At 32.9% G+C, this 15,853-nt stretch overlaps 1 protein-coding gene and 1 long non-coding RNA gene across 2 annotated transcripts in view; both read right to left on the bottom strand.

Annotated features, from left to right (window-relative positions):
• Positions 1–15,853, bottom strand: part of LOC143079541 (uncharacterized) — a 303,363-nt gene that overhangs the window by 120,262 nt on the left and 167,248 nt on the right. The gene's annotated exons all lie outside the window — the stretch shown is intronic.
• On the bottom strand, positions 5,301–6,074 carry LOC143078131 (uncharacterized). Its single transcript, XR_012979068.1, has 2 exons — positions 5,976–6,074; positions 5,301–5,527 (listed from the first exon to the last, which is right to left on the bottom strand). It is a non-coding gene; the product is annotated as an uncharacterized LOC143078131 (long non-coding RNA).

The following is a 15,853-nucleotide window of genomic DNA, read 5'->3' as shown; positions in this document are numbered from 1 at the left end:
TGTTCTAGTCATAGATAAAAAAAAATCTCTAACGTTTGCCAATGGACGCTAAAAAAATATTTAAGAAAAAACATCGAAATTGACACCACGTCTATGGTTTCTATAAATTAAGTCGATTCTTATAGGCCAAATACGATCATTAAAAACTGAAGCGAGGGGAGGGGGTGGGGGGGGGGGGGGTATGCCGTGTGTGTGGTTCCATTTCATCCGCTGTTAAATAAATTAAAAAATATCTATTATCTAAACAGCTTATAAGACTATTTCTTGTATAACCGCTAGAAAAAAATATGTGTTAAATTGGTTTATTTTAAATAATTGTTACCCAAAATTTGTTGAGCCTCCGACTAACCGCAAAACAAGGCTAGACACTAGGTTCCCTTACGATTGTTTTTTTCTCTCAATTACTTGCAACGAAAAGAATTTGACCTTATCAATTTCAGCCAATGAATGTGAAAGTCTGTATTTTACTTATACATGGACTTAGTTTTATTCTTCTAGTTAACATTACATTCACTCTGTGGTTAAAGTTTTTCAAAATTTTAATAAGTTTTTACATCTATCTTGGATTTGTTCCAAAGTTGGACAGCAGATTGTTTTTTTTATAAAAATTAAGCTTGTAACAATAGAAGGGTCCGTGTATATCTGCGTCCATTCGTTTTTCGTTTTGAAATATCAAAAACAAAAAACAAAAACGAAAGTGTTTTCATTTTTCGTTTTTGATTTCATAAAAACCAACATGAAAAACGAAAGTGTTTTCATTTTTCGTTTTTGATTTCTTAAAAACCAAAATGAAAAACAAAAATGTTTTCGTTTTTCGTTTTTGATTTCACAAACACTAAACGAAAAACAAAAATATTTTCATTTTTCAATTTTGATTTCTGAAAAACTAAAATCGAAAAATGAAAGTGTTTTCATTTTCACAAAAACAAAAAACGAAAAACGAAAGTGTATTTATGTTATCTTTCCAACACAGTTTAGTTGTCATTCAAAAAATGACAATGTTGTCATTTGTCATTCATTTAAAGGTCGTTAAAGTATACATGCACAGCGGTTGTCAGATCAATACTACTTTAATCGAAGATAATGTCGACGGATGCAAAAGTCTTTACAATCTAAACAATAAGGGTGCGTGATCTTTACTTTTAAGTTTGGAGAGGTTAATTTAAGATGATAATATTGTAGCGTAACTAGCCTCTTTTACAAATAAAGAAAACTATATATTGTTTGCGAGGGAAGGGCTCAAGGACTCCAGAAGAACTGGAAAAAATGATACAAAATCTTTCACACCCTTTCTTAATCTAAAGCGCAAGTTTTAATTTATCTATTTTATTATGGTCTGGTCTCGGAGCAAAATATATAGATACAGTGTAAGACTTTTAGTATTTACATGTATGAACAACATCAAAAGACATATGTAGGATGATGAAAAAAATAATGTAATCCACAAAGTCAAGTGTGTGGCTATTGTTAGTTTAAACATATTTATTAATAGTGGATTGGAAATTTTCTCACCGGAACGGTGATCGAACCAGGATCTTATGTTTTTGTATAGTCCGTTGCACTAACCTATGTTACTTTTGTATAATGAGGATCAATGGTCTAGTTCCTCGATGAAGACCCTCCAGCTCCTTTCAAGATGAAGAACAGGCATAAAAGCCCTGTTCATTAATAATTTGTATTTTTTCTATATATTGTGTGCGATTTTGTCCCGTGTTCAGACATCTCTTTATTTTCTATTTCGGACCTGGACACGGCTCAATGCTAGTTTAGACCTCCAATGTTAAAGGTCATATGTTTTTTTTTAAATTATTTGATGCCGTGGGATTGGGATTTTTAGCTTTAATGTAAACCATATCAGGTTTTTAACTTGTATTTACAGCAAAGATAGCCAGTTTTGTGTTCTGTAATATACTGTAACAGTTTAATTTTACTTGTCCGGTCGCATCGGAACTTCTCAAAACATCTTCCGAACAATATCTGGACGTCGGTTTCGTGGGCATGTACAATTGCTAAACCACACATGAACGTTCTTTAGTCTTTGTAGATCTATTCCAACTTGAAGTCTTTTTGAGACTACGACAAGCAGAATATGATATTTTATACCATTAAATATTGAAGCCATAGTCATGAAGATCGATTACTTCATTGATGTTCCGTTAACGTAGCCGCAGAACAAAAACGCGAGAGCTACTTTTGAATATTTCTACAATTTTAAGTAGTTTTCCACTCACAAACACAATAATATTTTCAACATTTATTAAAATATTTTTTTTTACACTTTTTAACTTTTATGTTGTTTTAAAATATGACTTTTGACAATTTGACTTGAACTTGGGATCCCGCTAACATGTTTAACCCCGCCACATTCAAAATGTATGTGCCTGTCCTAATTCAGGAGCCTGTAATTCAGTGGTTGTCGTTTGTTTATGTGTTACATTTTTGTTTTTCGTTCAATTTTTGTGCCTAAATAAGTTAGTTTTCTTGTTTGAATTGTTTTACATTGTCATTTCGGGGCCTTTTATATCTGATTATGCGGTATGGGCTTTGCTTATTGTTGAAGGCCGTACGATGACCTATAGTTGATAATTTCTGTGTTATGTTGATCTCTTGTGGAGAGTTGTCTCATTGACAAACACACCACATCTTCTTTTTTATATTTATATGAGTATATTAAATAAACATGTATATACCAAGCTAAGTCAGTTTATATCTTGTTTTTCGTCTGACTATACAAAAGGCGAGGAGAGCTACTTGATAGATCAGGTTGACTGATAAGCTGTCTATATAAAGTAATGGGACAATGCATGGCATGAAGACATCACCAAATCACCGTATGCAATACTCAAAAAGACATCCAGAGCTTACCATATAGTCATCAACTACCCACCAACAGGCCGTGAGCTTTGGTTGGCTCTTAACTCAAATCCAAGAGCACAGCAAAATGTCAAAATATTCTATTCAAACTGGGTGACCTGGGAGAAAAACATTGAAATTTTCCAAAGAAACACACACACCCCTCAACTTTTAATAAGGAGATTTGGTATTAATGCAAATGAGTCAACTATCCAACAAAGTTCAAATGTAGTGGATGTAAGCAATTATATATAGGCAACCATATAATCTTCATCAATGAGACAAAACATACGGTATTGTCGGCTACAATAGTCCATGAATTGAAAAATATGAAACAGTTCAATTGAGAAAAAGAACAGCCGATTTTACAACAACATGAATTACGAAAAACACATATAAAAGACATCAACAAACGAAAACCATTGAACTACATGCTCCTGAGTTGGAGCAGGCACATGCAATATATTGTGGCGTTTAACATGCTTGTAAACAGCCGGGACAGTTTTGTTACAGCACAGCATAAAAACAAACTATACAAATCAGTGGAAAAGGGCTTAACGTATGAGATCGATACAAAACAGAAGGGAAAAAAGGTCTAACAAAAACACATACCGAATGTGGCAGGGTATTTTTTCCTCGTTTTTAAACAATCAAAGTACTGAAGTACTGAACATCGAATGACTGCAAGTTCTTTTGGATTGTCACAAGCACTTGTCTCAGAAAAAAAATCACATCTCTATACTTGAAAGTGAAGTTAATGTACAGATATATTTTTTTTTAAACTCAGTTCACATATTCTATATCATTTGATCTTTTTAATTTTAATGCCAAATATAGAGTTCTGACCCTCAATTCCACGGTCCACTAGACATGGAAAATGATAGTGCGAGTGGGGCATTTCTGTGGTATGGACATATTCTTATTCAAATCCTTTATTAAAGAAGTCAGTAAATTTACTACAGGTAACACTACATTTGTAAATAAGACGAACTAATCTAATCAAAATGTATATCTCTGATTTCGTAATACTTGTGTATGAGAAAATTAATATATATCTTAATTTTAATAAGATTGTTGAACGAACGCGTTCAATCTTAGGATTTTATTCTTGTCAATTTTTCCGACCGAGCAGAGCGAGTCGAAAACAATTAAATAGACGTCTTTCAAGCCAAAGTTAATATGTTTGCTATACACACATATGATTTTATTAAACTTGGTTATCAATTATTAATAAAAAAATACAGTCCTAGATAATAAAAAATCATGAAATATTTGGTCTAGACTAAAGTTATAAAAAAAAATCACACAAAAAAAACAGTAGTTGTCGTTTGTTGCTTCTCGTTTTTTAGCTCACCTGGCCCGAAGTATCAAGTGTGCTTTTCTCATATCTTGGCGACCGTCATCCGTCGTCGTAACTTTTACAAAAATCTTCTTCTCTGAAACTACTGAGCCAAATTCAACCAAACTTAGCCACCATCATCATTGGGGTATCTAGTATAACAAATTTGTCCGGAAGAGCATTGAGGACTCATCAGTGACGCTCATATCAAAATATTTATAAAGCCAAACAAGTACGAAGTTGAAGAGCATTGAGGATCCAAAATTCCAAAAAGTTGTGCCAAATACGGCTAAGGTAATCTATGCCTGGGATAAGAAAATCCTTAGTTTTTCGAAAAATTCAAAGTTTTGTCAACAGGAAATTTATAAAAATGACTACATAATTGATATTCATGTCAACACCGAAGTGCTGACTACTGGGCTGGTGATACCCTCGGGGACGAAACGTCCACCAGCAGAGGCATCGACCCAGTGGTGTAAAAAGTTATCAAAGGTACCAGGATTATAATTTAGTAAGACACGCAAGAATAAAAAAAAATATTTGGCCTTCAATGTCTCAACCTTTTTTAATGTGAGTAACTTCATTGTTCACTTAGATTTCGATTTTGATATTGTTTTTGCTAGTTTTCCATAATAGATTTCCGGTATTTGTTCTGCATAAAACCCTATGGGAAAGCACATTAACTAAATTTTCCAAACGTTTATTGGAACCCAATGATTTGGCAAGGTGTTGCAACCTGTAATGTAAAAAAGTTACAGCCGATTGCACTGAGTGTGTAGGCAAAGGTAGCATATCCTTGGTTAGCTTGCTTGTATTATAAGGTTAGGTAAACTACCCTCCTTTAAGAGTAGACTAGTTCACAGACAGATAACCAATCAATCTGTCTGTAGGACTAGGCTCCTTCTACAGGAGGGTGGTATACCTTATCTAGTTACTTCATAGTTCAGCTAACAAACAAGCGATCCAAAGATATTATCTTTGTCTACACACTCAATGTAATCGGCTGTAATGAAAATGCGGAGTTTGTGAGACCAGGCTCAAGCAACCAGTCGGTAGCAGTCAGTTTTCAAATATATAAAAACAAATATTGCATAAGCTAAGACTCAAACGTACTTCAAATGTTTTTATTAATATATATATTATGCGGGAACTTGGTCCCGTCTTTGTAACTCGTGTCGTAGTCTCTCTTTCATGGTTTTATCAATTCTGTTTGCGGGGAACTGCTCACATTGATGTTACATAATTTGGGAACTAGCTTAGACTCGGCATGACAACGGGACCTTTAAAAGACAATCCAGTCTGTTAACTACATTTTATTCTGGTTCACAGTCTAATCTTTATTTACAACAGTTATAATACAGATTACATTACTTTTCCATCATAGTTATACATCAATTATTTCGCGACATAAATCGAACAATAATATAAAACCCGACAATAGTATACGCGCCATAAATGAACAGTCGTGTCATCTGTTATCTCCCCTTAATTCGTTTACTTTTAATATTTAATCAAGTATCAAATTAAGAATTGTATTTTCAAAAGTTATCTATACGAATAAGTTAATTCCTTTTTTTTTACAAGTTAAGAATCTTTTATACAAATCATTTACCTAAATATCATTTCAAACTTTGCCTATTATTTTAATATTTAATCTATATCACGATTTTACATGCGAATGTGATTAAAATTACTTTACTGGGGAAACATCTTTTAATTCTTTAAACTCGTTTTCTCTAAATTCATAAAACAAACTATTTAACACATTGACATATTTACTAACCTTTAAAAGACAATCCAGTCTGCTAACTACATTTCATTCTGGTTCACAGTCTAATGAACCAAATAGTTTTGCACGACTTTATATAGCAGACTGGACTTAATTTGAAATACTTAATCTTAATTGTTCATGTCTATTAATTTTAAAAGTATATACAATTATCTTTATGCCTTCGAAGCTGACACATTTATCAATTAGCTGGGGGACATTTTTGAGACAAAGTTATCAAATATGCTTAAAAGATTAAAAACTTTACATTTATATTTTTAGGAAATTGTTCTATAAACAAGTTAAACTTTCTTTAATTAGTTTTATTTACGTTTATTCTTCTATCATTTTATTTTTCAATTAAATGATAAATACTCTCTTTAACTTCTGTGTAATTCTTCCATTATTCACCAACGCTTTACTTGTAATTTATTTATAAATATTATCTTTAAATATCACGCATTTTTGCATCATTATATATAACCACTATATCATCAGTTTTTAAAATATAATTAAGCATTCAAAGACATTTTTCAATGAATTTTTAAATTTCATTTCTGGTTTATTTAAGAATTGAATGATTTTTTTGTTACTTCATTGAGGTGTAAAGCGATGACCGAAATACATTTTGTATGAAAAGCGGAAGCGCTTCATTCTGAAAATGTACGCACGGTCAACGCTTTTACAACCCTATGAAGTTACAAAAAGAAGCATTCAATATTTATAATTACATGTTTTAGCTAGGATCATGAAAACACGTTTTTTATCAAGTTTTTATTAAATTCACCTTTGCACTTTATTGTGGGACCTCGTGTCATCATGAATAATGATTTTCGTTGTGTAATGTAACATGAGATGTACAGTCAGTGTATATAAAGTGCGAATCCAGCTAGTTCATTTTCACTGTCATATGCGGGTATGTCTATTGTAGAATAAAGGATCATGGGAAAACTGTATTTGTTTACGTTTTGAAAATACCAAATTAATTGATTTGAAGGAACGTTTTTACATATTTTCATTGTGATATTTTTTATTATGTACAAACATAGCATTAAAGTTCAAATAAGTGTTATAAAAGCAACATAATATAGCATATCGAATTTTGAAAGCGATCCATTTTAACTATAGATGCGATGGATTATCACTGTTAGTGCAGTCATTTCTGATGTGGAATTTTCGAAGATGCGAGGAATTTTTATCGTAGAATTATGTGATAAATGCACTTGAAACAAATGAAAAAACTTAGTTGATGACTTTAGAATTTATGATAAATGTGTTTTCAAATTGAAATACAAACTCCTCATTCATTCTCTATCAAATATAGAGCTTTTCAAACTTGTAACAAAAACGCTTCTCAAAATGTCATATTGTATTCTTCAAATTACGTTTTTCCTTGATTTAAAAAAATAAAATAAAAGATATTTCTGTATTTTTTTGAAGTCAAAGATTGATATTGCGGAGTTTAAGTGCAGTCTGTGTAAAATAGAGACGAGTACATTTGAGGACGTTATCTTCCACGCAATAAATACACTTGCGAACAGAGAAATATGCATCTTGAAACGCAATGGTGACAGAAAAGCTTATAAAAGATTAACTTTCCCCAGTTGTACCCTCAACTGCTTCAATTTCCATATTCTGAAAAAGACAGTTTTGGTAGAACAAATGTTCTTGACTCGATTGTTGCTTGCATGATTTTAACTCTATAAGGTGAAACGGTATGTGACATAAATTATCCACAGTCATTAAAACATGAAATGTAAGGTGTGGGCGAACTTTTTTGTTTGCATTGGTACTTGAAGTAGAGCACCCTTGATACAAAAAAAAATATCCGTAATGAACAGCTCGATACCAGAGGAGGATTTAGGGGGACAGGGGGTTGCCCCCTTTTTGGGAAAACATTTGGTTACTTTTATATGGAATCACTGGAGCGGGCCCCCTCTTAGGTAGTCATTGGACCCCTACTTATAAAAATTTCTAGATCCGCGAGTGGATACTACCACAGAGTCAAACAATGCACATTTGGGTAATTGTACACAACATGCATGCTACAATTCATGTTTGATGATCTTAGACCCTTTGGACCTCTATGTGGGCTATTTCGGTAACTTGGTAAAAATCCCCAAACTGGATACAAGATTAGATTCAGCATGTCAAAGAACCCCAAATATTCATAAGGTCTTTTGTCTATAAAAATGCATGCATGGGATACATTTGTTATTGAAGGCATGACTGTAACAATAGGATGAAGATAAAATATCTTATTCTCGGGTCTCATGGGGGGGGGGGGTCTGATCCCTGATCCCGCTTACTGCTTTATCAGATTCCCGTATCCCGCTTATACTATGCATTTCTCATTTTTTTAAATTTTCCGTGTCCCGCTTTACTTTATTTCTCGTTTTCACGACACAATCATTTGACTATCACGTGTCACGCTTAATTACAAAAAAATCGGCAATTCCGCGTCACGCTTATACCTCAACGCGACCCACTATTCTACTCTTTTCTGACTCATATTAAGCCCATTATAAATATATCTAAAAAGTGTGTTTTTTATCCCTTTTCATCCCGTCTCGTTTCGGGTTGAGCCACAGATAGATAAGATGTCATACGTGACAATGAGACAACTCTCAAAACGAGTCACAATATATAAAAGTATACCTTTATACGTCAAAATACGGTCTTCAACATGGAGTCTTGGCTCACACCAAACAGCAAGGTATAAAGGGCCCCAGTGTAAAACCTTTTAAACGGGAAAACCAACGATTCAATCGTTATCAAGATGTACGTAATTAGTGGTAAAGTGTCATGGAAATGGATAAAAAAAAAACAAGGATATGGAAATGGATAAAAAAAAACAAGGATAAAGATCCCTATACGATTCATAAGAAATTTAAAAAATGGAATACATTTGAAATAAATGTTATTTCTATTGAATTTATTTAGAGTGTTTTAAAACCAAACTTTCCTCCGTAAGTTAAATTTGATCAAATCCGTCTCTTACTTTATCTATTGTTTGAGCAAGTCGGCTAAATTAAGGCTTTATAGCTAATTTCCTAATGCATGTAAAGCAAAACTTTGGTTGACTAGATTGCTTAGTTTGCATAATTGTTTATACAAACTTTGTAAATAAGATTGACATCTTTAAACAATATGTATCGGCATAGTTTAACCTGTATTTATATAAATATTATATTTGAATTAAATTGGGTGTTATCATTATGATTGTACAAAAAAGACCAAAGCAAGCACGCTAACTAAAGTTTTTCATGCTTAAAAAAATACGCTGTAATAGATAAAAAAATAAATATATCATACAGTGAAAATGCACCGCATATACAATACTAATGAATCGCTCTACAGTGAAAATGAAAGAATAGTATCATTATTCGACAGTAAACATGACTCGCATAAAGAAAGCATAATAGTGGAATTCAGTTCAATATGAAGAAACTGAATGACAAAACCTATTCTACGTTATACAACTTTAATAATTGTGTTAAAATGAATATTTTTTCTGCAACAACATCTTACCTGTTAGTTATAAAACACTTGCACGATCTGTTCGTGAAATGTCCTAAATATTCACCTATTTTGATATATATCACGGTGGGTATGGTTGTCCTGCGAGAGAACGTACTGTGCTGGTGATTCGGTCCTGACGGGTGCTGGTGGGTCCTGACTCTGTGCTGGTGGGTTTGTTTACATTGTATCAGAACGGCAATAAAACGACTGTTTTGTTGCTTAATTTTTCTCTGATGCGTCATAAGTACCATGCAAAGTATATTACAACAATATTATATTGCAAAAGTCGTGCAAGTTCGTTAAACGGAATTGTCCTGACGATGTGCTGGTGATAAGAAAAACGGTCCTGGTTCTGTGCTCCTATGTCCTGGTTCTGTGCCTTTATATTTTAGTTAAAAGTGGCATATATTCAAGATCATTGATGCTGTACTGTTATTGACTAATTATCTGTTGTCTGCTTTCTTGAAATTGACATTGTTATGAATCTGTTTACTGTTATTATGAGAGAAAAATTACCCCTATTTTTTTATTCTTTTTAAAATTAACTGTAATTTTATTTATTGGCCTGTTAATGGAACTCTTCTTGCCCCCTTTGAAGATTAGAAAGATGTTTACGATTTTCGGGATTACGATTTTTTTGCAAGATCACCAAAATACGTTGTAATTTATACAATACTTATATAAAGTAGATGATGTGGTATGTTTGTTGTCAATGGACAAATTTCCATAAGAAATCAAAGGAAATATGTGTTAACAACCATACGTCATTGTACGACCTTCAACAATAACCCATAAAATAAAAATGTAAAAGGTTTTGCATAAAAATGGAGAGCAAAAATATAGAACAAAGGACTTTATGAGCGTTTGAATCATATGTCTTTAGTAGCTTAAAACACATTTGTTTGTGAACAATTGAGTGCTGACTATAAGAATGACAATAGTATTGCGGATTTGTTTGTGTTTTTTTTTTTGGAGGGGATGGGGGTAAGTTAGAGCGAGGTTACAGTGGAAGTGTTAAGCTTTGAATAATTTCCCGTAAGATTTAAAAGTTGTATTTTAAAAGAAAAATGTATCTTACAGCTATTAAGAATCACTTGCTGTATCTGTAAGATGTTTTCAACATAATTTTTTTGTCTGAACGGTTATCAGGTATTTTTTTTTCGAAAGTTCGATAGAACACTAAAAAAAAATCACTATTTTATGAAAGGGCAGACTAGAATATGCCAGAGAATATGTCAGAGAATGAAGACGAGATAACCTAGAGAACACTAACAAAACTAAGATTTCTTAGCTTTTTCATTTCAAAATTCCAAAATAAATAAATATTTTTGATAAAGAATTACAGGGGAGGAAGTGAACAATATGTCCTACTTTTCTATATTTAAATATTTTTATGAATAAAAATAAATGTGCCTTAATTATAATTGAAAATGAGTAAATGGAAAAAATACCCACCTAAAATACACTTTTATTTTAATATTGGTAATATCACCAAGCTTTTAAGTTTTGTGTGTCAAACACACCATCTCTGTAGTAATGACTCCTTACTAAGATAGTTCACTTCTCCATTTTTTTTCTGCATTTTTTTATATTGTGAATTCTTAGTATTATTATATTAAAATGTAGCCTTAATTTATATTTAAAAAAACTGAATCTAAAGCCAGATAAATCAAACATTTTTGTTTCCATCTATCCGTTTTCAGGACTTTAACAATCAACGTAAACACGCCTGGAAAGTAAAATGCGTACTCGACTGTCTGTAATCGACCATTTTTAGACACCCTCCTAAAAACAGGCCGGGATAGGGGTTCAAAGATGCAAATTAAGTACTTAGAACAATATTTTATATTTTCGATTATGGTTTATCTCCCCCTCCTGTGGCCTGTCAATTACGAAAATGTGCAAACTGCAATAGTATCAAAACAGCACAGACAATGAATAATAGAGATATAATTTTGTACATATACATGTATCAAAAATACTATCAATTTCTTTTTGTCCTATGTAACTTCCATACCATTTCCTTCCATTCATGATCATTAAATTGAACTGTAAAATATTTCTTGGTACCTGCTTAATTCCTTTATAAGTCTTATGTAAACATAATTATGACAATAAATGTTGTGAGCACAAGATTCACTGCACATTTTTAAAGTTCTGCTTCGTCAAACATTGAATTTTGAGACTTTTTTCATCGACACGATTGGGACTTTTGTATATGAGAACATGGTTTATCTATTAGTTGAAAATGCAGCTTTGAACTAGCTTTCAGTACCTGCAAGCATTCGTTATTCAATAATGTGTGTCTTTGTGTTATTATTTTATGTAATAAATTGTTGTGTTGGTACACCACTGTAACAAAGAAGGAGGAAATTAGGAGGATTGGTTGGATGGAAGTGGGGAGGGGTATGCGGAGCGCTAACAAACATGTCTATGCGGCATGGGCTTTGATCATTGTTGAAGCAACAATGTAAGGGGCATTTAATATCCATTTTATGGACCCACCAGCACAGTATCAGGACATGAATAAATTGAGAAAATGCTAAATTTTAATAAATTGCAATGTTTTTTTCACAAAATAGTTTTGTCGTGTGGATTGCGGTATAGAAAGCGGACTCTATGAGCATTTTTGTTTTATTTTTTCAGTTCGAGATTTTCTGAAATTGAGCATTTTTGTGTTACGCTTACTGAAACAGTTTAGAGGGTTAACTTTTTAATGGTTTACATATGAACCCATAAGAAACAAAATTGAAAAATCTCAACTGTTTTCTTCCATTTCTTATGAGTGAAAACGTCAAAAATCATCATTTTCGTCTTTTACATTTTTTCATTGATCACCAGCACCCGTCAGGACCAAATCACCAGCACAGTACGTTCTCTCGCAGGACAACCATACCCACCGTGTATATATTTCACAGCTATTTGGATTTAGGCGCGAAAAAAACCCGTCCGCATCTCTTACTTTGTTTTATTAGTATTATGTGTTTCTTAACATATACTTTTTACTAATTATGTCACCCGATCGACAATGTCGGGTGACATATTGCTTTTCTTATGTTTCTTTGTTATTATGTCACCCGATCGACAATGTCGGGTGACATATTGCTATTCCTCTGTTTCTTTTTCACTATTATTATTATTATTATTATTATTATTCTTCCACCTAGTTTTGTCCGGCAGTTTTCTCAGAGCCAAAGGAACCAATCTGAATGATGGTGCACTATAACAAGGAACCCTAACTTTCCAGTTGCAGTGCAACTTTGGAACTAAAAAATGGCTGCCATCACCATGGAAACCGAAAAATAATGGAAAATTTCAGTTTTTGGTTTTGATGAATTATTTGGAAATGCTTTAACTTAGAATCATTATATTTTGATACAATGTAGGTGCCGGTCATATACTGCTTTGGGATGATTTTGGCAATCATTGGAACTACTATGTTGCCATGGATACTGCACCAAAAAATTCCAAAATATAGAAATGCTCCAAATTTTATAAAACTTCTCAGTAACGATGAGCAACATTGGTAGATAAAAAATTTGGCGTTAGAATTTCGAAAATGTCTGCCGTTACCATGGAAACAATGCAAAACAGGTCAAAATGGTCCAAAAACCTAAAAGTGGCATATACTTTCTTAAAATGGTAGGTCAAATTGATTGAAACTTTGATGGTATGGTCCCTCCCATATACCAATGTGGTATCTACCATTTAATTTTGGGAATAGTGTCTGTTGTCATAGGAACCAATCAAAATGTCAAAAATTTCAAAAATTTCAAAATGCTCCAAAATTGATGAAACTTTATAGGATTGTACACTGACAAGTCTGAATAAGACTTTTGAAGTTGGAATTTCCAAAATGGCCACCGTTGCCATGGAAACTGCAGAAATGTCAAATATTTTTAAAATGCTCCAAACTTAATGAAACTTAATATTATTGTTAACTGGCATGTATAGATGAGACTTTTGACTTTGGAATTTTCAAAATGGCTGCCGTTGCCATGGAAACAGCAAAAATGTGAAATTTTCTAAAATGCTCTCGATGTACTGAAAATTTACAGAAAGATGTACTGCAATGCAAATATATATATGTGCATTCACTGTTAAACAATTTTGAAATGGCTGCCACTTAGTGGCCATTGGGGGAAGGGTGACATCCGCTATTGCTTGCAATGGCAATTCTAGTTATTATTATTCTTCCACCTTTTTTTGTCCGACAGGTTTTTTGGAGTAAAATGGAACCAATCTTAATGATAGTTCACTATAAGGAGGAACACAAAATTTCGGGTTGCAGTAGGGTCTAAGACCATAAAAAATGGCTGCCGTTTCCATGGAAACGGAACAATTGTGAAAAATTCCACTTTTTGGTTTTGGTGAATTATTTGTACATGCTTAAACTCAGAATCATTATATTTTGATACGATGTAGGTGCCAGCCATATACTGGTTTTGGATGATTTTTGGCAATCATTGGAACTACTATGTTGCCATGGAAACTACACCAAAAATTTCAAAAATATCAAAATTCTCCAAATTTTTTGAAACTTCATAGTAACGATGAGCAACTTTGGTAGATGCGTAATTTGGCGTTGGAATTTCCAAAATGTCTGCCGTTACCATGGAAACAGTGCATAAGTGTCAAAATGCTCTAAAAACCTCAGGGTTTGGTCAATAATTTTGGTATGCTTGAACTTGAAATCATCAAATTTTTACACAATATAGTTGTCCACTATATACAGCTTTTGAATGATTTTGACAATCATTGGAACTCTTCTGTTACCATGGATACAGGACCAAATATTTCAAAAATTTCAAAAGGCTCCTAAATTGATCAAACTTAATATGATTGTTGACTGGCCAGTCTGGATGAGACTTTTGACTTTGGAATTTCCAAAATGGCCACCGTTGCCATGGAAACTGCAAAAAAGTCAAAAATTCTCTAAATGCTTTGAACTTAATGAAACTTGATATTATTGTTAACTGGCAAGTAAAGATGAGACTTTTGACTTCAAAATTTTCAAAATGGCTGCCGTTGCCATGGAAACAGCAGATTTGTGAAATTTTTTAGAATGCTCTCAATGTACTGAAAATTTACAGAAAGATGTATTGCCATGCATATATGTGCATTCACTGTTAAACCATTTTGAAATGGCTGCCGCTTAGTTGCAATTGGGGAAAGGGTGACATCCGCTATTGCTTGCAATGGCAATTCTAGTTTTTCTTCATTTTCTTCAAAAATAAAAAAAAGTCGTCTGTTTATTTATCATTCTACATAAAAAATATCTGGCATATACAGTGAAAATGATATTTTAGGATCCGCACTTTACATACACTGTACAGTTAGCTAATCAGAATAACGAATTATAATGAAACATACATCTTATGTTATTATTAGTTATATAAAGCGAAAATCAATCGCTTTCGATTTATTACACAGCGTACTGCCCGCTTTACATTTTAAATAGTCAACACTTGGAGTGTTTATAGAATAGTAAATAATTATGATTTTTGTTAATGATGGCAAAATTGCACTATTGGGTGAAATAGCTTTCCTTATTATCGGCATCCTGTCAAATAGTTCATGAAAAGTAATAATAATTCTGCATTAAAAGAAAAGAAAGTTGCACTCGTGCTTTAACTTTTTTTTTTGCCACATAAAACTGTTTTTACAAAACATTCTACCTCTGGACTAGTGGATTTCGCTTAAATATGACCGGACTAAAGGTTTATTTTTTGTATTCAAAGTATGGTGGGTAAGTAAATTATTAATTAGCTTAAAAAAGATTGATCCGTGCTATAAACTTGTAATTTTGATAAAGTAGGCCCTAGATCTCTAGCTTACGTTCTCACCTCGTGCAGATAAAAGTATTGACGCAGAATTTTTTTATTACCTGTCTGATAAGGGTTTTTATAGGGTATACGACCTCAACTTAAGACCTACTTTAGAAAAAAAAACTAAGCAGAACAACACCCTGGATTTTTCTACTGTAGACCCCAGCTACACAGCTTCCCTTTGCACCTAGTGAGGACAATTTTATTACATTTTCGGTAAGGATGGGGTTCGGTGTTCGACCCCAACTTTGGACCTATCTTTGAAAAAAAATAAGCTAAACAGCAACCTTGATTTTTTTCTCCAGCAGACATCAACTACTAAGCTCCCCTTTACACATTGTTCGGACAGAAGTATTCCCGTAGACATTTGTTTATTAACTTTTAAGTAATGATTGGGTAGAGTGGGTAACTGAGGTCCACTTGAAAAAAATTTACAGGGACTCCAATGTGGTGTGGTCTATGCAGAACAATTACCGGAAATCTATGGTAGTTTGCAAAATAATAGTCTTTTTTTATAATGTGATATGTAAAATGTTGGTAAAT

The sequence above is a fragment of the Mytilus galloprovincialis genome, chromosome 6 (genome assembly GCF_965363235.1).
Source record: "Mytilus galloprovincialis chromosome 6, xbMytGall1.hap1.1, whole genome shotgun sequence".
Classification (NCBI taxonomy): domain Eukaryota; kingdom Metazoa; phylum Mollusca; class Bivalvia; order Mytilida; family Mytilidae; genus Mytilus; species Mytilus galloprovincialis.
The sequence above is the reverse complement of the archived record's forward strand: the minus strand, read 5'-3'. Positions and strand labels throughout refer to the sequence as shown.